Raw genomic sequence first — 22,775 nt, forward strand, 5'->3', positions numbered from 1 at the left:
CATTGTGAATATTATCATCATATTGTGATGTCATTGTGTATATTATCATCATATTGTGATGTCATTGTGAATATTATCATCATATTGTGATGTCATTGTGAATATTATCATCATATTGTGATGTCATTGTGTATATTATCGTCATATTGTGATGTCACTGTGTGCATTCATTTTGGGTTGTGATGTGTAGCAGTAAAACCTAAACTGAGCCCCATCATCCGCCTGTAGGAAGGACGAGGTTAGGTCCTGATGACCTCCGTGACCCCCCAATATGAATCCATCTTTCCTCAGGTCCTGAACTGTAAATCTGCGGCCCCTGAGAAGTTTATCAGAGTTGGGACAGCGGGGTGAGAGCCGTATGGCGGCCACATACGCAGTCATCCAGCTTTCCCAGAACTCGGTGAGGCTGAAATCACACTCAACAAGTTCGCCGAGAAGGACGCCTGAAGGACTGTGCCCGGGCTGTGCCCTCCCGGATGGCCGCAGAACACCTGTACCCAGGTACACCCTACACCGAGAACCACAGCACAGGCCTCCATGTTATTGTTTTTATTATTGTTGTTGTTATCGCCACCTCCCGCCACCATTTCTGGAAGGACACCCGGCATCCCCCACCACCCCTTTCTGTTTCCCACGTGGTCTCTCTCACTAAAGCCCGGCAGCGAAGCAGTTAACCGCACGGCGGAAGCATCCTGTGCGGAGCCGCGTCACTGCACAGTCACATCCCGAGCGGTCGCGCGTATCCCTCCTCCTACTCCTCCGCTGCCGCAGCTCTAATAAAGACCCGGTGCTGGGAAAGAGCAACGAAATCCGCCAACCGGATACACCGACAAAGACATTGGCTCCGCCCTCCTCTGCCGCCTTCCCCCTGCTTCCGGGCTGTTTCTCCCCTGTGTGTGCCGGGAGGGGGGGGCCTGCTGCTGCTGCGGCCTGAGCGCTACGGATCGGGGACATCCCGGCTCGACTGGACTATTTTATCTCCGGGCAAAAGGAAAAAATGGCGACTGAATTGTGAGCTGAGCGACTGGGAGACCCAGGAAGAGAGCGGCGAGGGAGAGAGGAGATCGGGAAGCAGCGGGGCCGGGGCATGGAGTAAGGAAGGCCGGGGAGGCCATAGCTGCACCCTGGGGTCCATTGCTCCCCCGCTGCCCCTAAACTCCCGGGCGTAGTATCGGGTGACGGGGTGAGATGCTGCCCCGGCCACTGTAGAGGTGAGAGGCGGGCACGGCTGGGGGGAGGCGGGGGGACCGGCTGGGTGCTGTGTGTTTCGCCTCTTTTGTGCGCCCCCTCCTCGGCCTGGGCGGATTTGTCGCCGCGGCCCGATCACTTCCCCACGTCAGTACAATGCCAGTGTGCCACCCGGGCTGAGGCCTGGGCACCGGCTGACATGTGTGCACTGCAGGGGGCACACCATTAGTTTCATTTATTTCTTGTTGTTTTATTTTTTTTATTTTATAAATTTTTTTTTTTTAAGCAAAATTTATAACAATATTTAAATATATATCTAATTTTTGTATTTTACTTTTTGAGTTATTTAGCGATTTTTCAAGTGGTGACCGGTGCCAGTCTTTTGGGAACTGTTCACATTGTCACCGCCATCGTTTTCTGTGTATGATATATATATATTGCCTATGTGTAACAAAGCTCCATGGATATAGGGTCACTTGTGGGCATGGAAGGTGCCATGTATACATGGGCAGAACTCTGCAGGTCTTTGTGTTCTGGTGCCATGTGCTGGGCATGGTTCTCTGTACCTGCTGTTTTTATTCTCCCCCCCCCCCCCCCCCCCCCCCCAACCTGTGGCTCTTCAGCTGTTGAAAAACTACAACTCCCATCATTCTCTGACAGCTTCAGCTTAGTCCCCAACTATTGATGATCTAGGTCAGTGGTCTCCAACCTGCGGACCTCCAGATGTTGCAAAACTACAACTCCCAGCATGCCCGGACAGCCCGGACAGCCGTTGCAAAACTACAACTCCCAGCATGCCCGGACAGCCGTTGGCTGTCCAGGCATGCTGAGAGTTGTAGTTTTGCAACATCTGGAGGTCCGCAGGTTGGAGACCACTGATCTAGGTCAATGTTTTCCAAACGGGGTGCATCCAGCTTTTGCAAAACTACAACTCCCAATATGCCCGGACAGCCAATGGCATGCTAGGAGTTGTTGTTTTGCAACAGCTGGAGGTGCACTGTTTGGAAAACACTGATCTAGTTTGTGGTTTTCCATTACTGCTGTGGGAAAACTACACCCTCCATCATGCCCTGACAATAACAGTGTAGTCTCCTGTCCGGCTGTAGTTTTGCAAAATCTGGGGGCTGCACATTGGAGACCACTGATCTAGGTCACTTATAGCAACCTGCAGCTCTCTAAATCACAACTCTCATCATGCCCTGATAATTTCAGTGGTGATTCAGGTAACTGATCCCTAGCTTGTAGCTCTCCAGCTGTTGCACAACTACAACTCCCATCATACCTTGACAGCTTTTGTGTAGTCTCCAGTTGATAATGATTTAGGTCACAGTTCCCCATTCTGGCTCTCCAGCTGCTGCTCGACCACAACTCCCATCATTCTTTGACAGCTTCAGAATCAACCCGACTATCAATGATCTAGGCTACTGTTTTCCAATGTAGCTGTTGCAGAACTATGACCCCCATTACGCCCTGACAGCTTCTGATATGTCAGTGTTTTCCAAACAATGCGCCTCCAGCTGTTGCAAAACTGCAACTCCCATCATTCTGACAGCTTCAGCATAGTCCCCGACTCTCGACGATCTAGATCAGTGGTCTTCAAACTGTGGCCCTCCAGATGTTGCAAAACTACAATTCCCAGCATGCCCGGACAGCCGTTGGCTGTCCAGGCATGCTGGGAGTTGTAGTTTTGCAACATCTGGAGGGCCACAGTTTGAAGACCGCTGATCTAGATCAGTGTTTTCCTATATAGCTGTTGCAGAACTATATCCCCCATTATGCCCTGACAGATTCGGATCTAGGTCAATGTTTTCAGCTGTTGCAAAACTACAACTCCCAATATGCCCGGACAGCCAACAGCTGTCAGGCATGCTAGGAGTTGTAGTTTTTCCACAGCTGCAGGTGCACTGTTTGGAAAACACTTCACTATTTTCCAATACAGCTGTTTCAAACCTACAACCCCCATCATGCCCTGACATGGCACAATGGGAGTTGTAGTTTTGTAACCGCTGGTGCTCTGTAGGGTTCCCCTTCTTGTTGTGTACATGGGGATGTGTTGTGTGGGATTTGTGATGAATTTATTACTGTCAACAGTTGAAATCTCTGTTTTTGTTTACAAAGTTTGCAACATTGTATCTTGTTGTTTTACACTTTCAGCCTTTTAGGAAAAACCTCTTTGGGAGAAGTAATGTGAATAATAAGGCTCCATTCACACTATCGTATTCATCCCTTATTAAACATTTGTTTTCTGTGTAAAAATGGATTAAATAACAGGTGTGAACGGCTGAATAAATATTAATCCGTTAAGGCCCGTTATCCATCCCTCATGTATGGCCGAACACTCTACCTACAGACTCCCACAGTCGGGAATACTACTACTCCCATCATGGAACAGACTTGTTTCCATGATGGGAGTAGTAGTTCCCGGCTACGGTAGTCTGCAGACAGCTGGGGAGGCTACATTAGTGTTGGTAATACAACCCCCATCATGGAACAATCTGTTCCTTGATGGGGGTTGTAGTACAGGGGCTGAGGGATTGATCGCACCCAGTCTAACTTCTGAGACCCGATGTGATCCGAAATTATTAAACAGGGGAGCGGGTGGCACGGTCCGGAACCCTGCCATGTATCGTGTGTTTTAACTTTCATTTTTAAATCCCCTCCCCCCCCCCCAGGGAGCCCTGAATGGCCAGTACTGAGGAGCCATTCAGGGCTCCCGGTGGGGTTTTTAAAATGAACATTGTGAGTAGCAGGGGGCCATATCTATATTAAAAGCGCTGGGGGGGGGGGGGGGCAAGATAGCGCTGCAGGGGGGGGGGGGGGCAGACATAATAGCCTATATATCTAGCTCCCCAGTGCATTTATACTATGCCCCCCACAGCGCATTAATAAAGATATGACCCCCGCAAGCACATTTATTTTGATATACATACATACACACCTTACTTGCTTGACAAAGACCACGTGAGATGGTTGAAATGTTGCGGCATCTGATGAATAAAGCTTGACACGCATTCATCTAACCTGGTGTGCTGCTGCTTTTGTTGGACTGGTTATCTGTGGGGGCCTCTGACCCAGGCCTGACCAGCTTGCACCCGCAAACATTTATTGGAGGTGCAGTCCTCTTTCTGGATAGTATATATACCCCTGCAGCGCATTAATAAACATATGACCCCCGACAGTGCATTTCTACATTTATACCCCCGCCAGCGTGTGTGTGTGTGTGTATATATATATATATATATCTCTCCCCTGCAGCGCTATGAATGAAAAGTATTTCTATTCGGGAGTGCATAGTGCCAGCAGCCGGCCAGCCCGATGATGCTGATAGATATACTTTTCATACATAGCACTGCGGCGGCATATGTATATAGAAGCGCTGTGGGGGGCAGATAACGCTGTATGTCTGTGCCCCCCAGCGTATCTTTATACATATACCCCTGCAGCGCTATGTATGAAAAAAGTATATCTATCAGCAGCGCATAGAGCCGGGAGCCAGCTGCTGGGACTGGGCGCTGCTGATAGAAATACTTCTCATTCATAGCGCTGCAGTGGCATATTATGACAAATGCGCTGCGGGGGTAGATATATATGCGCGTTGGCGGGGGTCATGTCTTTATTAATGCGCCGGCAGGACTAATATAAATATATATATATTTTACTACGCGCTCGCGGGGGTCATGTCTGTATTAATGTGCTGCAGAGGTATAATATATGTGTATATATAATGTGGTGGCGGGGGGGTTGGGGTGTGTGTGTGTGTGTGTGTGTGTGTGTATATATATATATATATATATATATATATATATATATATATATATATATATATATATATATATATATATATATATATGCTTGCGGGGGTCATATCTTTATTAATGCGCTGGGGGGGGCATATTATAAATGCGCTGGGGGGGCTAGGTATATAGGCTATATTCAAATTCGGGTGTCCGAAGACAGAATAGACATGTCTATTCTTTCTGCCAACTCTGCACAGAAATGCATTGTCTATGAGACGGCGCATTTCTGGGCAGTCCTAGCGCAGACATGTAAAGCCGGCACTCCGCTGTCAGGGGAATGTCGATACAGAGATTTTCCGTGCGGACATTCCCCCATGTGAACATGGCCTGAGAGTGGTTGTATTACACTGGCTGACCTATCAAGTCAATTGGTGCTCGTTTCCTGAACCTACTACACACAGCCACTATTGCGCAGGGCTGCATGGGCTGCTGGATCATTCACCCTTTACCTCCATTTTTCATGTGTGACCCACGAACAAGGAGTGGAGATTTATCAAAGAATTTGTAAGCATTTATTTATTTATTTTAATTTTTTTATATTTTTGTCGCTTTAAGGAGTAATCCAGCTTAGGCTGGGTTCCCACTACGTTTTCTCCCATACAGGAGCGCATACGGCAGGGGGGAGCTGAAACCTTGCGCTCCCGTATGCCTTCGTATGCGCTCCCGTATGTCATTCATTTCTATGAGCCGGCCGGAGTGAAATGTCCGGTCGGCTCATTTTTGCGCCGTATGCGCTTTTTCCCCAGACCTAAAACTGTGGTCAACCACGGTTTGAGGTCCGGTTGTAAAAGCGCATACGGCGCAAAAATGAGCCGACCAAACGTTTCACTCCGGCCGGCTCATAGAAATGAATTACATACGGGAGCGCATAGAAAGGCATACGGGAGAGCGAGGTTTCAGCTCCCCCCCACACCCCCCCCCCCCCCCCACGCCGTATGCGCTCCCGTATGGGAGAAAACGTAGTGGAAACCCAGCCTCAGGCTGGGTTCCCACCACGTTTTTGCAATACAGTTCCCGTAACAGGTTTTTGATGAAAAACTGATTCCTCAAAACCTGACTAAACTGTATAAAAACGTTTGTACAAATTTTAACCCGTATACGGTTTGAAAAATGATGTCCGGCTGCATCCGTTTTTTCAAGATAATGCCCAAAATTGTGATTGGTCGATCCCTAGTGCAAACCGAATGGAACCGTACGCACATACGGTTCTGTATGGTTCCCATTAACTCCTATGTTAAAAATAACTGTAGACAGTCCCATTACGGTTTTTCAACCAGACAAAACGGACACCACCGGATGCATTGTTTGGCATACGGTTTTCAATGGAGAGTCAATGCGTACAGTTTTCAATATGGTTCCGTACGGTTTTCAAATATAAAACATACGGGAACTGAATTGCAAAAACGTGGTGTGAACCCAGCCTAACACAAATGTATCCTGTATCCATAGGATGGGGAGAAGTGTCAGATTGAGGGGGGGGGGGGGGGGTTCAGCCGCTGGGACCCCCACAATGTTTTATTTTTCCTTCCCCTGCCCTACCTGTGAATGAAGCTGTGTCGACCACCACACAGTGGTCAACATGCCCCATCCATTCATCTCTTTGGGAGAGCTGGACATACCCGAACACAGTGCTTCGGCTCTCCCATAGAGATGGATGGATGGAGCGTGCTGAACCCCGCTTTGTGGAGGGTTGCCGTGATCGGACCCCCTGCGATCTGACACTCATCCTATCCTTTATTTATATGGATACATTTTCATAAGCTGGATAACCCCTTTAATCTTGGACAAGTCAGATACAGTGCACAAAGGAGCCGACCGGAGTCACTAGTGACTGGATCTGGCAGCTGTATCCCCAAAACATGGTGTGAATGTAAAATCTCAGCATTCTCTGACTTCTGTGCAGACTTAAGGCCCATGCACACTACGGAAATTCAGTAAGGAATTTCCTCGCTGAATTCCGTCAGCAGATAAATGTCACCAAGACTCGGTTAACTTCACACAGAACTTGCCGAGGAAGTTAACCCCTGGAATTTAAAGTCCAATTGAGAATGTCCTTTTTTCGTCAGAATTCCAAGGAAAGAATGAACATGTTTGTTCTTTCATTGGAATCCTGATCCACATTATAATTTTTGCTACTGATTTTCTGAAAAGAGCATTGAGCAACAGAATCCCATTGAGATCTGAGCAGAATATCCATGGCATGGATGGGCCCTAAGGGGTACATAGGGGTTTTGATATGCATCCATATGCATTGTACTGTAAATTATTTGGATTTACAATGTCTGAACTTGTCAGAAGTGGCACCGGAGACACCTGGCAGCCACTTTTCCCACTCAACCTATTAAAGTTAAATTTTTTGCGCTTAGCGAAGTTTAACAAAGCTTGTATATTTTGAAGAGTAGAAATAGGGGTCACCTATGTAATAATAACTAGGGATCGACCGATATCGTTTTTTTAGGGCCGATACCGATAATCGGTGGAGGTTAGGGCCGATATACCGATATTCCGGTATAAGTTATCGGCTATTTATCCCCCCGCTACACCGCTGCAGATCATTGATTTAAAGCGGCGCTTTAAATCAATGCACTGCAGTGGCTTTTGCGGTGCCATAGGCCGCCGGCGCCGCCACCACCCGCTTCTCTCCCCCTACCTGTCAGGGTGGTCTGGGCCATCCATCGTTCCTGTAGTGTCCGGGGGCATTCCAGGTGAAGGGTGAACCGGTCTGGGCTGTCCTTCTCCGGCGGTCATCTTCTCCACTCCGGGCAGGCTCCGGCCTAGTACGCTGCATAGAAGCCGCTGCGCAGTGACGCCCGTGCGCAGCGACGCATCTGACGTCACGGCGTAGCGGCGTCTATGCAGCGTACTAGGCCGGAGCCTGCCCGGAGTGGAGAAGATGACCACCGGAGAAGGACAGCCCGGACCGGTTCACTCTTCACCTGGAATGCCCCCGGACACTACAGGAACGATGGATGGCCCGGACCCCCCCCATTACGGGTAAGTTTAATTTTTTTTTTATTGACTCGGAGGGTGGGGGAGGGGCCCGACCGGTATAGCGGTATGGGCAAAAATCCATACCTGTATACCGCCCAGCACTACGGTGGGGGGTGCGACGCGGTGCGGTGGCCCCTTAGGCGGGTCGGGGGGGCTCGGTCGCGGTGCGGGGGGCGGGGCATTATCGGCAAGGTAATTGCCGATAATGCCCAAAATCGTGATTATAGGCCGATAATATCGGCCATACCGATAATCGGTCGATCCCTAATAGTAACCACATCAGAAGTTTTCCGATATCCTTTAATAAGATGTTTAGTAGAGGAGCTACAAAAAAATGCAAAACTTCGTGAAGGCAACCTGTCAACAACTATAAAACAAAACAAACATTCGAGGCTTAAACTGGGAGAATGGTAAAAGTACATGTTCAATGGGACACTTTGCAGAGTATCCTAAATAGGTTCAGTGGACAATATGTCCCTTAGGAATAAACGAATGTTAGAAACAGGCTAAAGCCATAAGGGTCTATAATGAAAGCGTTTAAACTACTAAAACAAGAAGGTAGTAAAGAATCATTAAAAATGTATGAGAAGAAAGTTAAATTGTGTAAAAGACCGCGGCTGCAAAGATTTTGACAGGGATCGATTGGCACAGAATGCAGACCCCAAAAATATTTTTTACCTATATAAACTTGTTGTCCGTCCCCCTCAAAAATAATCTGGGTATAATGGTGGAGGAGGATGAGTAGGAGGCCAATCTACTAAGTACCTTCTTCTCCCGTATATTTACACAGGAAAAACCCATTCCAGATGACATGAGTAGGGACCATGTAAATTCTGCATTAAATGTCAACTGATTAACCCAACAAGAAGTGCTGCACCGCCTCTAATTCCTGCCGTCTGGGTCCCATGAGTTTTGTATTTTATATTCTGTGATATCTAGATCCCTATTGATCCAAACAGAAGTGGGGAGGCAGCACACCAAGTGGATAATGAAGTAGCGGGGTGCAGGCAGGAAACACGGTCCCAGTTCCAAACTGTATGCAGAGATCCACAGGAAAAAATCCAGCAGCGCCCCCAAATGGAGTAAAACGCCAACAGTGGCTTATTGACCCATGTCAAACAATGCGACATTTCGCCTGTATCACACCGCCATTATCAAGCATAATATCCCTATTGAGATATAAATGCATTATAATAATTATTTATTATAGTTTTTTTTTTTTTTTTGTTTTGTAGGACTGTGGATATTGTGTTTTGGACTTTTCTAAGGCATTTGAGACTGTTATTACATAAAATGAGGATGCTTATAGTAGGGAGAAAATATGTGTGTGTGTGTATATATTTTAGTGTTTAAACAGGTGGGTACCGTTGGAACTTATTTTGGTTGGGTACTGCAGGGGTCAAATTATTTTCAAATTTAAAATTTTTTTTTTTTTTTTTTTAACGCCGCCATAATTTAAAGGGGTAATTCTCTGCTCAGCGTCTGGAACAAACTGTTTTAAACGCTGGAGCCGGTGCCGGGAGCTTGTGATGTCATATCCCCGCCCCCTCATGACATCACGCTCTGTTCCCTCCATGCAAGTCTATGGGAGGGGGCGTCATGTCACGCCCCACCCCCTCAATGCAAGTCTATGGGAGGGGGCGTGACGGCTGTCACGCCCCCTCCCATAGACTTGTATTGAGGGGATGGAGTGTGACATCATGAAGGGGCAGGGCTATGACATCACGAGCTCCCTGCGCCGGCTTTAGCGTTCGGAACAGTTTGTTCCAAAAGCTGAGCAGTGGAGTACCTCTTTTAATGCCTATTAATCTTATTGGGATTCTGCAGTCCACCGTGCATTCCACCGCTGAAATTTTTTCTGCAAAAATATTAACTAGAAAGATTACTTGCAGAATGTTAGCAGCAAATCTCCTTTCGATTTGGTGCAGAAATGCTGCATATTTAGCTGTGAAAATTTGTGACAAATCCACAATTTAAATTGACTTGCTACAGAAAATCCCCAATGCAGAGCAATTTGGGGGAGATTTATCAAAACCTGTGCAAAGGAAAAGTTGCCCTTAGCAACCAATCAGATCACTTCTTTCATTTCTGAAAAGGCCTCTGAAAAATGAAAGAAGCAATCTGGTTGCTATGGGCAACTGGGCAACTTTTCCTCTGGACAGGTTTTGATAAATCTCCCCCTTTAAGTCCAGAATATTTTGGCTGTGTAGATTGGAAGAATCACATCTACTGTGGATTTTCCTTGTACATTTTTATGTGTGGACAATCTGCAGCCAATCTGTCTGATGTGCATTTAGCCATTGGATGATCTCTACAATAAAAATAATCATGAGTCCATGCAGAATTTTGTGTGGCTTTTGCTTTGATTTCCTGCAGAAAATACATCTTTATTTGCAAAAGAATTTATCTATCTTTTTCAACTAACTTTTTGGAAAAGATCTACTTTTAACGCGTCTTTTCCCAACGCATCTTCAGCTGTTGCAAAACTACAACTCCCAGTATTGCCTGAACAGCCTGTGGCACTGGTCCGCAGTCAAACACGTCCCACCACCACTTGTGAGGAAAAGGCAAAAATAATTTTAGGCCCGATGTTTGCAGTGAATCTTGATGACAATAGTTGGCGGTAGTTTAGGTGTTGGCAGCATTTTGATCAGGGGTCAAGTCCTGGGTTAAAAAAAATAAAAAAGCGTGGGAACTCTTCGGGTACGTTCACACGTGTGGATTTTCACAGCGTATTTCACTGAGGATCCGCTGCTAAAGGACCTCCTATATGCTGCCTTTATATGTGCCTGCTCGGAGCTACACACAAACACACTGCGATGTGCGAGTCGCCACGCACATGCGCAGTATACTCGCACATCGCGGCAGCTCTCTGCCTAGCTCATTGAGCAGGGGAAGCGGCTGCGATGTGTGCGACTACACCGCGCATGCACGGCGCCTCGCTCATCGCAGTGTGTCTGCTCTGAGCGGCGTATTGCCGCTCCGAGCAGGCACATTTAAAGGGGTTCTCCAAAGGATAGGGGATAAGATGCTTGATCGCGGGAGTCCCGCCGCTGGGACACACTACGCCCCTCAATGCAAGTCTATGGGAGGGGGCGTGACAGTTATCACGCCCCCTCCCGTAGGCTTGCATTGAGGGGCGGAGCGTGACGTCACACGGGGGCGGAGGAGTGACGTCACACGCCGTCGGCCCTGTGGTCGCCGGTAATCAGACCCGGAGCGAACACGCTCCGGGGACTGATTACAAACGGGGTGCCGCGTGCATGATCACGGGTCCCCAGCAGCGGGACTCCACGATCAGGCATCTTATCCCCTATCCTTTTGGATAGGGGATAAGATGTCTAAGCACCGGGGAACCCCTTTAAGGGCACCATACAGAGGTCCTTCAGCGGCGGAGCTGCAGCGTAAAATACTCTGTTAATCCGCACGTGTGAATGTACCCTTCCACTCAAGGGCTGGTCCTGCAGGACTCCTGCTAATGGAGGAACTGTATTCTTGGTGCAGGAACTCAGGGGGAGATTTATCAAATCCTGTGCAAAGAAAAAGTTGCCCATAGCAACCAATCAGATCCCTTCTTTCATTTTGCAGAGGTCTTGTTAAAAATGAAAGAAGCGATCTGATTGGTTGCTATAGGCCACTAGGCAAATTTTCCTCTGCACAGGTTTTCGTAAATCTTCCTCTTCAGTTCCCACGCGTTCCTGCAGGACTTGAGCCCAAATTTTTATCCGTATGATGGACTGCAAATATAAAAAAAATAGTAGTAGAAGACAAAAAAACTAAAGTTTCTTATAGTAACCAACCAGGTTACGCCTCCCCTTTCAGGCTGTGTTCATACGGCCGATTTTGCTCTGATATTTATTTAAAGTGGTAGTCCAGTGGTGAAAAACGTATCCCCCTATCCTAAGGATAGGGGATAAGTTTGAGATCGCGGGGGTCCGACCGCTGGGGCCCCCTGCGATCTCTCTGTACGGGGGCCAGGCTCTCCGGCCAGATAGCGGGTGTCGACCCCCGCACGAAGCGGCGGCCGACACGCCCCCCTCAATACATCTCTATGGCAGAGCCGGAGATTGCTGAAGGCAGTGCTCCGGCTCTGCCATAGAATTGTATTGAGGGGGCGTGTCGGCCGTCGCTTCGTGCGGAGGTCGACACGCCCCCTTCCCGCGGGCTGTCGGGGCTCCGTACAGGAGATCGCAGGGGGCCCCAGCGGTCGGACCCCCCGCGATCACAAACTTATCCCCTATCCTTAGGATAGGGGAGAAGTTGTTCACCACTGGACTACTCCTTTAAACCTAAAAAAGAAATAAACTACAATATTACACAGTTGTCTCGTAAAAAATCATAACTGCAGCTAACGTGTAGTGTGAATAGACCCTTATAATCTGCCACGTGAAATAAGAATTGGAATCTATATGCTATGAGCATGTACTCCTTGATAGCTCTAGAGTGCGTTTCCCAACCAAGGTGTCTCCAGCTGTTGCAAAACTACAACTCCCCAGCATGCCCGGACAGCCTTCGGCTGTCCGGGGCATGCTGGGAGTTGTAGTTTTGCAACAGCTGGAGGCACCTTGGTTGGGAAACGCACTCTAGAATCTACTCGGTGCCGTCTGTATGGAGCTACAAGAATACGAGAACTGGACAGATGGGCCTTCTCTACTGTGTCTATGATTAAAATCCTTCCCTCTCGGTTTCATTGGGCAGAGAGGAGCGTTTATGTTGCCATCTTGTCAGTTTACAGTTCACCAGCCATTAGATTGCATCGGTTTATTGTGTGCCAGGCTTGAGCTTTTATTCTCTAAAAGGGTAACAAGCAGTATGATCTCTTTCCTTTGTGTTTTTTAGTGATTTTTTTTTTATTTTTTCACCAATTTTGTTACCGCAACATGACCACTGTGATATTTTGTTCCAAGGATGCGTTCTCGCTGCATTTTTGTATCGTTTTCCATCACAGTACGTTTATTTTCTCTGTGCAGAAACCTACTCCACTATGCTGCTGTGTGCTGCAACCCCCCCCCCCCCCAAAAAAAAAAACTAAAAAAAAAAAACACACTCTGCAATTTTAAACATTTTGTTATACAACATTATTGGAAACTGATTCTGCTGTAACTTTTTTAGGCTAGGTTCAGACTACGGAATCTCTGCCGGCAATTCCGCTTTGAGGGCGCTATTTGTTCTTGCGGGTTTGCGTATTTGAAAGTGAGCGGGCTCTTCTCGGCTATCCGTAGCAGATTTTCCGCGGCGGAATTTATGCTGGGGAAAATCCGCTGCAGTCCCTCCTGACTTCAATGGGGCTTGCGGCGGATTTTCCGCAGCGTAAATTCCTCCGTGGAAAAACTGCTGCAGACAGCTGAGAAGAGCCTGCCCCCCTTCAAATACGTAGCGGAAAACCCGCAAAAACAAATAGCCCCCTGAAATTGCGGGCAGAAATTCTGCTTGCTAAAATGCACAAGCCTAGTGAATGGGTTTTCCGTTCACAAATTCACACTGCGGAATTTGTGAACGGAAAATCCGCTTTAAAATATCTGCCTGAAGAATGGCGTTGCTCATTCTTCAGGCCGATATCCTCGCAGTCTATCGGGGACCGCAATGTCTGCGCGGGCCTAGTCGACTCTGGCCGCACTCAGAATCTCCGGGCGGAAATTTTCCATCTGGAGATTCCACAGTGTGAACCTAGCCTTACATTTTATACACTTGAAAAGGAAACAAAAAGTAGAAGTTAAAGTACTGTTAGGGTGCGTTCCCACCTGGCGTATACGCAGCGTATTTCATGCTGTGCAAGATTTGCGGCAGCAGCGGGAAATACGCTGCATATTCCGTGCTCACTATATACACACAGGGCTTTCCGGAAGCAGTCCTATGCGTGTAGTGTGTTTTGGAGGCGGAGCAGCGCGTCAGTCATGCCGACACGGCCCCGCCTCCAAAACTCACTACAGGCATAGGACTGCATCCGGAAAGCCCTGTGTGTATAGCGAGCAAGGAATACGCAGCGCATTTCCCGCTGCTGACGCAAATTTCGCGCAGTGTGAAATACGCTGCGTATATGCCAGGTGGGAATGCACCCTTAGAGTACTGGGGTGCAGTAAAACTTATCCCCTATCCAAAGTGTCAGATTGCGGGGGTCCGACCGATCGGACCCCTCACAATCTCCTGCACGGCACGCCGGCTCTCCCCAGTAAGGGAGCATGTTAACCCCCTGTATAAGCAGGGATCTGTTTGGCTATTGAGGCCTACTATACTCCCTCCCCGTGGGAAGTTTACAGTGGCTTTTCCCCTATTTGACGACAATGCGTTTTATCTATCCTGTACCACTGCGCACAAAACTGTTTTTGGGATGAGTGGTAACTAGGCACCTTTATTTGCGCTTTTAACTTTTGATTCCACCCAATGTAAAAATACTGCAGAGGAGCACAGCTAAAACCTGCAGCAGATAAGGGCCGTTACACGAGACGGTTATGGTCCGAAGAGGCTGACCTCACCCTGTGTAATAGGGAAAGAAGTCGGCCCACAAAACACTTCATCAGCTGAATGAGCCATTTAGACTCTCAAAAAAATAATCAGCTGCACGTCTTCCCTTTATAACAGGACTTGTGCAGCCAGTGGCTGACTGACCCACAAATGGTCCAGCAATCATGTGACCCGCCATGAATGGCGCTCAAACCATCTGATAAACGCGCACCCATCTAGAAGACCCGCGATCGTTCACTTGTGGCTTGTTGTCTTATACAGCCCTTACTGTAGCAGACTAGTAGAGAAATTGCCGATGTAATCGTGAAATTGGTGTAGATTTTAACATTCTTGGTGAATGCGCAGCAAAATTTACATGGAACCTGGATTTTTCTGCAGGGTTTTCCATGGAGAATCCTTGTTTTAGTGTTCTTATAAAAAGAGCTTCTGCCTTCACTGACAGGTGGACATCCAATGTATAATAGTACAGCGGTTGGCTCACACAAAGGGGTACTCCGCCCCTAGACATTTTATCCCCTACCCAAAGGATAGGGGATAAGATGTCTGATCGCGGGGGTCCCACTGCTGGGACCCCTGTGATCTCTCCTGCAGCACCCTGTCATCTGGTGCACGGAACGAGCTTCCCTCACATAGACTTACATTGAGGGGGCGGGGCCATGACATCATGATACTCCGCCCCCCTGCACTGCCTGTCATCAGCCACAGAGCGATCCTCACTGTGCACATGAGAAACTGGGGTTCTGCAGGCGAGATCGCGGGGGTCCCCAGCGATCAGACGTCTTATCCCCTATCCTTTGGCTAGGGGATAAGATGTCTAGGGGCGGAGTACCCCTTTTAACCAGGGTGGTCAATCTAGTGAAGATTTTCTGTATTTTAATGGAAGTATTGCAATGTTCTCATGTCTTCTTTACAATAACAAATCTTGTCGCTTAAGGGTGTTCTCTCATCTCTTCAAGAAGGTGGGGGGGGGGGGGGAAAGAATAATTGCAGCTCTGAGGGTGCGATCAAACTCTTCCTGCCCCCATTAATCGTATTGGTCATCACCCTACAATATACTATTGACCACTGCGGACCCCATTCACTTCTATTGCCGAACAGTCACCTAGTGGCTGCATTCAGGACATGTCCGCTATTTATATGGGGGCTGTTGCGCTTTAGAAATGGCGGGTTTGTCTGGAAAGGAGTCCACTGCTCATCACGTTACCAGTATACGTCTGAATCCCGTTTTCGGCAGGATGCTAGCAGATAGAATTAACAAGAGAAGGGGGGGCGGTGTGATCATACCCTCAGGTTTATTCAGGCTTTTTAGTTTATTTATTTTTCTATAAACAAATCTTAGATCAATGAACATGTTAGATTTTTATTTATTTAATTTTTTTGGTAAAATAAAACAGAATAACCTATAAAGGCAGCAGCCTCTAAACTGTGGATCACCAGATGTTGCAGTACTACAAGTCCCAGCATGCTGCAACAGATGTAGGTCCACCGTTTGGAGACCGCAGCTATAGAATTATTTGGTATGAGTGACAAGGTCGCGTATTCAGTCAGTTTTTATACACAAGACCTTTCGTGACAGGTACCGTAGTTGTTTGAATGAATCTCTAGTGGTCGGGCCCCAACAATCACAAAACCACAGGCGAGGGGATAGGCTTTGTTATTGGCGACACCCTTTAGCATGTCCCCCAGAAATCTTTTATGACCCCTTTTGGGCTTTGCGACAATATATAAAATAAATTGTATAAACACCCCCTTCAAACATTACCATTAAAAGCTATAGAAAGCCACTTATTTCCGTTTTTTACTGACATAAAAGCTGAGGTCTGTGTCCAAAAATATGCAAAACATGATTTGAATATCTGGATGGGAAGAAACTTTATAGCGCTCAAATCTGCATGTACTTGATAAAAAGAGAATGTTTGGATTGAATGCAGTGTTTCCCAGCCAGGGTGCCTCCAGCTGTTTCAAAACTACAACTCCCTGCATGCCAGGACAGCCTTTGGCTGTCCGGGCATGCTGGGAGTTGTAGTTTTGCAACAGCTAGAAGCACCCTGGTTGGGAAACAATAATGTAATGTGGTAATTTATCATTTGTCTGTGTAAATCAAAATTTTCATACTGTTTACTGTGCGTACCCCCCACAAATTTATGAAAAAAAGGTGTTCTAAATATCTTCGATTTTTAAGCAATGTGGACTGGGCTGGAGTGAGGTTGCGCAAAAATACGCCTATTTTATTTATGCAATTTTTTTTTGCTTTTTCTGGACTTAATCAAGTGGGCGGTCCTACTTACTGATTGGCAGCTGTGTAAATATAGAGAGAATTAGTCAGTCACTGGATTGGACCGCCCACTAGAGATGAGCGAACTTACAGTAAATTCGATTCGTCACGAACTTCTCGGCTCGGCAGTTGATGACTTTTCCTGCGTAAATTAGTTCAGCTTTCAGGTGCTCTAGGAGACTCTCTCCTAGGACTGTATCCACCTTTTCCAGCCCACCGGAGCACCTGAAAGCTGAACTAATTTACGCAGGAAAAGTCATCAACTGCCGAGCCGAGAAGTTCGTGACAAATCGAATCACTGTAAGTTCGCTCATCTCTACCGCCCACGTAACTACTTAGCCCAGAGTGAGCAGAAAATTACATGAATAAATAAAATATTTTTTTTTTTTTCCAACAAAACTGTATATTACATTTTCTTGGCTTCTTTTGTGGACTAATCCGGTGGGCGCCAGGACTCTGCTGCCGCGGAATTCTGCACAGAAATTCTGCTGTGTGAACATAGCCTAAGATGGGGGTCTATGTGTGTGAATAATTTTAGCACAAGTAAACATAAGAACTTTGTAATATACACTGTTCAAAAAAATAAAGGGAACACTTAAAAAAACACAATGTAACTCCAATTCAATGACACTTCTGTGAGATCACAACTGTCCACTCAGGAAGCAACACTGATTGACAATCAATTTCACATGCTGTTGTGCAAATGGAACAGCCAACAGGTGGAAATTATAGGCAATTAGCAAGACACCCCCCAATAAAGGAGTGGTTCTGCAGGTGGTGACCACAGACCACTTCTCAGTTCCTATGCTTCCTGGCGGATATTGTGGTCACTTTTGAATGCTGGCGTAGGGCTGGGCGGTATAAGCAAAAACGTGTATCACGGTATTTTTTTTAAGTGATGGCGGTTTCACAGTATTTAACGGTATTCGCCCCCGCCCCCCCCCCCCATGTGACCTGGGCGCCGCTTCTCTCCAACCTCCCCCCCCCCCCCCACAATTATCAGCTGCGCTGTCCCCACATGATGTCACCCGCGTGCGCTCCTCTGCTCATCCTCCTGAGTTGCGGGCCGCAGCGCTATAAATCTGTACTACAAATAACGTTTCCCAGGCTGCAAAAATAAACAAAATAAACTTTAACTAACCTGCCTACGTTCCCCCGTTGCTCTGCTACCGTCTTCACTGTCCTGCGCTGTGGTCCTCTTGCAGTTTCCTTGGGACGGGAAAGTCACAGAGCCGCCAGCCTATCATCGGCCGGGGCGGGACATCACTGCGGCTGGTGATAGGCTGACGGCTCTGTGACGTTACCATCCCCAGGAACATGAGGAGGGACCACGTCGGAAGGTAAGTTAAAGTTTGTTTTGTTTATTTTGCAGCGTTATTTGTAGTACAGATTTCTAGCGCCAGCGGCCCGCAAATCGTATGAGCAGAGGAGCGCACGTGGGTGACACGATCAGCGCAGCTGATAATTCATATGGGGGGGGTAGCAGAATAGCGCTCGCGGGGTCAAATATGATTAGTTCCCCCGATGGTGGGGACAGCGCGCTGCGGCGGATAATTCACTCATTCGAGGGGGGGAGGGGGCAAAATTCATATCGTGAGGGGGAAAAAAAAAAAAATCTGTATTCGGTATGAACCGGTATACCGCCCAGCCCTATGCTGGCGGTGCTTTCCCTCTAGTGGTAGCATAAGATGGAGTCTACGACCCACACAAGTGGCTCAGGTAGTGCAGTTCATCCAGGATGGCATATCAATGCGAGCTGTGGTAAGAAGGTTTTCTGGGTCTGTCAGCGTAGCGTCCAGAGCATGGAGGTGCTACCAGGAGACAGGCCAGTACATCAGGAGACTTGGAGGAGGCCGTAGGAGGGCAATAAACCAGCAGCAGGACCACTATCTCCGCCTTTATGCAAGGAGGAGCAGGAGGAGCACTGCCAGAGCCCTGCAAAATGACCTCCAGCAGACCACAAATGTGCATGCTTCCACTCAAACGGTCAGAAACAGACTCTATGAGGGCCCGACGTCCACAGGTGGGGGTTGTGCTTACAGCCCAACACCGTGCAGGACGTTTGGCATTTGCCAGAGAACACCAATATTGGCAGATTCACCACTGGCGCCCTGTGCTCTTCACAGATGAAAGCAGGTTCACACTGAGCACATGTGACAGACATGACAGAGTCTGGAGATGCCGTGGAGAACGTTCTGCTGCCTGCAACATCCTCCAGTATGACCGGTTTGGCGGTGGGTCAGTAATGGTGTGGGGTGGCATTTCTTTGGGGGGCTGTACAGCCCTCCATGTGCTTGCCAGAGGTAGCCTGGCTGCCATTAAGTTCCGAGATGAGATCCTGAGACCCCTTGTGAGACCATATGCTGGTGCGGTTGGCCATGGGTTCCTCCGAATGCAAGAGACAATGCTAGACCTCATGTGGCTGGAGTGTGTCAGCAGTTCCGGCAAGAAGAAGGCATTGATGTTATGGACTGGCCCCGTCCGTTCCCCAGACCTGAATCTGAGCACATCTGGGACATCATGTCTCTCTCCATCCACCAACGCCACGTTGCACCACAGACTGTCCAGGGGTTGGCGGATGCTTTAGTCCAGGTCTGGGAGAACATCCCTCAGGAGACCATCTCATCAGGAGCATGCCCAGGCATTGTAGGGAGGTCATACGGGCACGTGGAGGCCACACACACAACTGAGCCTCATTTTGACTTGTTTTAAGGACATTACATCAAACATCATAATAGTAAATGGGAGCGGTCGGGACCTGTTGTTGCCCGTTGCTCCTTGTCATGAGAACGGCCGTTAAAGTCCCTCTCTTTTGTGTGTGTGTGTGTGTGGCTTTAACGGCTGTTCTTGACGGGGAGCAGTGGGAAAGGGGCCTACGCTACATTTAGCCCTGATATTCTTGTGTAGGAAATGTAGTTTTTGTTCACATCTGCACAAGTAATAGTCACAGGAGCAGAACAACATAAATGGTGTCTGGACCTGGTCTGATGGACACCCTGAAGGCACACGATGACCTTTAATGGGGTTTGTGATGTTTCCATCATGATCTCTGGTAATTTATGCTATTTTCCAACTTAATCTCATTATTATAATCTCTTAGAAATGTCCTGGCATACATGTATGTTTATGGGCATTGTTTATTCTGACTCTGTAGTACGACAGGTTGTAGCAATAGGAGACGTCACACAGGACTTTGGGGGAGATTTATCATAACCTGTGCAGAGGAAAAGTGACTGGCTGCCCATAGCAACCAATCAGATCGCTTCCTTAATTTTTATTTTTATTTTTAAATTTATTCCCCCCCCCCCCCCCCCCCAAAAAAAAAAAAAATTTAAATAAAAATAGCTGGTTGCTATATATATGCAACTGGTCAGCTTTTCCTTTTGCACAGATTTTGATAAATCTCCCCCAATGGCTGCAATTATGTTACATGACCTTATTTGTTTTAAATGATCACTGAACCTGTACTTTATGCTGGCTCTGGGACTAATATATCTAACAAGCAAAGCAGTGTTTCCCAACTAGTGTGCCTCCAGCTGTTGCAAAATTACAACTCCCAGCATGCCCGGACAGCCGTTGGCTGTCCGGGCATGTTGAGAGTTGTAGTTTTGCAACAGTTGCAGGCACATTGGTTGGAAAACACTGACCAAGACTTATCAGTTGCTGTATGCTCCAGAGGAAGTTGTGTAGTTCTTTCAATTCTGGCCACAGGGCTCTCAGCTGACACCTCTATCTGTGCCAGGTACTGTCCAGAGAATAAGCAAATCTCCTGCTCTGGGCAGTTCCTGACATGGACATAGGTGTCAGCAGAGAGCACTGTGGTCAGACTGAAAAGAACTACACAACTTGCTCTGTAGTATACAGCAGCTGATAAGTACTGGAATGGTAAAGATTTAAAATAAAAATCTAAGAATAAAAAAAATCTGCCTAATATTGTTGGATCAACCCTTCAGGGTGGTGACTAGAGGATTTTGGGCTCTACTATTAAGCCCTTTCCACGGTGCACAGCTATTTCTTCCTTTCACTTTATTGACTGGGACCAGAGCTGAAGTGTTATTTAGTAGTAGTCACACAGTAACTTCTTCCCTTTGTTGCCTAGCACAACACTCGGTCCTTACTGTTATTCCATGATGTAGTTCTGGTGAAAGTTCACTAAACAGACTGACTCTCTGCTGGGGGGGGGGGGTTGTTTATACAGTATAGGGCATGTGGAGGGAAAAAGGGGTTACTTATGCGCTGGGTTTGTAAGGTGCTATGTGAGCAGAAATGCAAGAAACAGCTGTAGCACAGCAAGGTAGGGGTTACACGGAGCACTGATCTTAAGTGGGTTCACATCACGATTTTACCATCCTACTTCTTGTCACAATTTTTTTTACCTTCAAATCGTACAAAATTGTATGCGACGGCATATTCATTGATTTCCATTCAGTAATGCTATCCAACACGTGCATCTGTTCTGATCCACATCCGGTTTTGTGTCGGGGGTAAAATTGCAGTTGACTAAGTTTTCTATTATTATTTTTTTTTTAATTTTTTTTGCCCAGATTTGAAATCGTGTCTGATTTTTGGGTTATTTTGGTCTATGTAAATCATATTGAATCGTGTGACTGTGCTGTTTCATCAGATTTATTGCACAAATTATTATTTTTTTTTTATTTACACATGTGCAGTAGCTTCGGAATACTCTGGAAAGTGTTAGGCCTGGTTCACATCACGATTTTACCATCCGATTAACAGACAGTACAATCGGACAACATTGATATGATGTTGTCAAGGGCAATAAACTTTATTTAAAGGAGTTCTCTAAGCTAAAACTTTTAACCCCCCCCCTCCCTGTGCCCGGGCTGTAAAACTATACATAATAAAATTTAAATTTACCTGCCTACGATCCCCCGTTGTTCCGATTATCGCCGTCCCGGTCTCTTCCTCTTCCTGCAGGTTGGTGACTTCACTCTGTGCTCAGCCTATCAGCGGCCGTGACGGGACATTGCTGCGGCCACTGATAGGCTGAGCACAATCAGTGGCCGCAGCAATGTCCTGTCGTGGCCGCTGATAGGCTGAGCGCAGAGAGAAGTCACCGACCAGCAGGAAGAGGAAGAGACCGGGACCGAAGCATGGGCGGCGATATCGGAACAACGGGGGATCTTAGGCAGGTAAGTGAAAGTTTATTATGTATAGTTTTACAGCCCGGGCACAGCGGGGATAAAAGATTTCAGTTGGAGAACTCCTTTTAAAGACGTTACTGCGCATGTGTAAAAAGAAATCTTGTGCAAGAAAGCAGTTACACGATTCAATACGATTTACATAGGCCATAATAATATAAAAATTTGACACGATTTCGATCCAATTTTGAATCTGGGCGAAAAATCGTGGTCAACCACGATTTTACCCTCGATCTAAAATCGTGCTAATTTGGATGCGGATCAAAACTGATGCATGTGTTGGATATGATTACTGAATGGATACGACTTGTCATGCAGATTTGTACGATTTGAAGGTAAAAAAAAAGTAGGATGGTAAAATTGTGATGTGAATGCACCCTTAGAAGTGTCAGGATTCTAACACTTGCTACATACAAGGAGTGTAAAAATTTCGGATACAATTTTAAATATGCTAAACAATTATACGATTTCAGGGAATCAGTTTTTGTCCGATTTAATGGTCTGTTAATCGGATGGTAAAATCGTGATGTGAACCAAGGCTTACTGCAAAGTAGGGAAAAGCCATTTACAATCTGTTAGACTGGCATGGGCTGTCAGGAAGTTGTTTGGCATCAACAATCACCATTTACAGGACTCAAACACCTTAGGTTAAAGTTGATGAAAGTAAAATGAATGTATATGTTTGTGAAGCCATATTTTTTCCAGTGAATATGTAGTCTGTGTATTTTGAAGCTCATTATTCAGTGTTTTAGCCTAAACATACAGAAGTGTTTTAACCCCTTCCCGGCCTAGGCGTATGCAGTCATCCCAGTTGCTAACATGTTAGAGCAACTGGGTGTATGCATACGTGCTGGCGATATCCTGCACAGCGTGATGCGCTGCAGGACTGTGATTGACAGC

The 22,775-nt window shown here is 47.0% G+C and overlaps 1 protein-coding gene across 6 annotated transcripts in view; it reads left to right on the top strand.

Moving 5' to 3' along the window:
* Nucleotides 1-731: 731 nt before the first annotated feature.
* The window catches only part of KMT2D (lysine methyltransferase 2D), a 158,098-nt gene continuing 136,054 nt past the window's right edge, over nt 732-22,775 (top strand). For all 6 annotated transcript variants that reach the window (XM_056562215.1, XM_056562216.1, XM_056562217.1 and 3 more), the window contains exon 1: nt 732-1,211. The gene's annotated coding sequence lies outside the window, so the exon portion shown is untranslated. The remainder of the gene's footprint in view (nt 1,212-22,775) is intronic.

The sequence above is a fragment of the Hyla sarda genome, chromosome 2 (assembly GCF_029499605.1).
Source record: "Hyla sarda isolate aHylSar1 chromosome 2, aHylSar1.hap1, whole genome shotgun sequence".
Classification (NCBI taxonomy): domain Eukaryota; kingdom Metazoa; phylum Chordata; class Amphibia; order Anura; family Hylidae; genus Hyla; species Hyla sarda.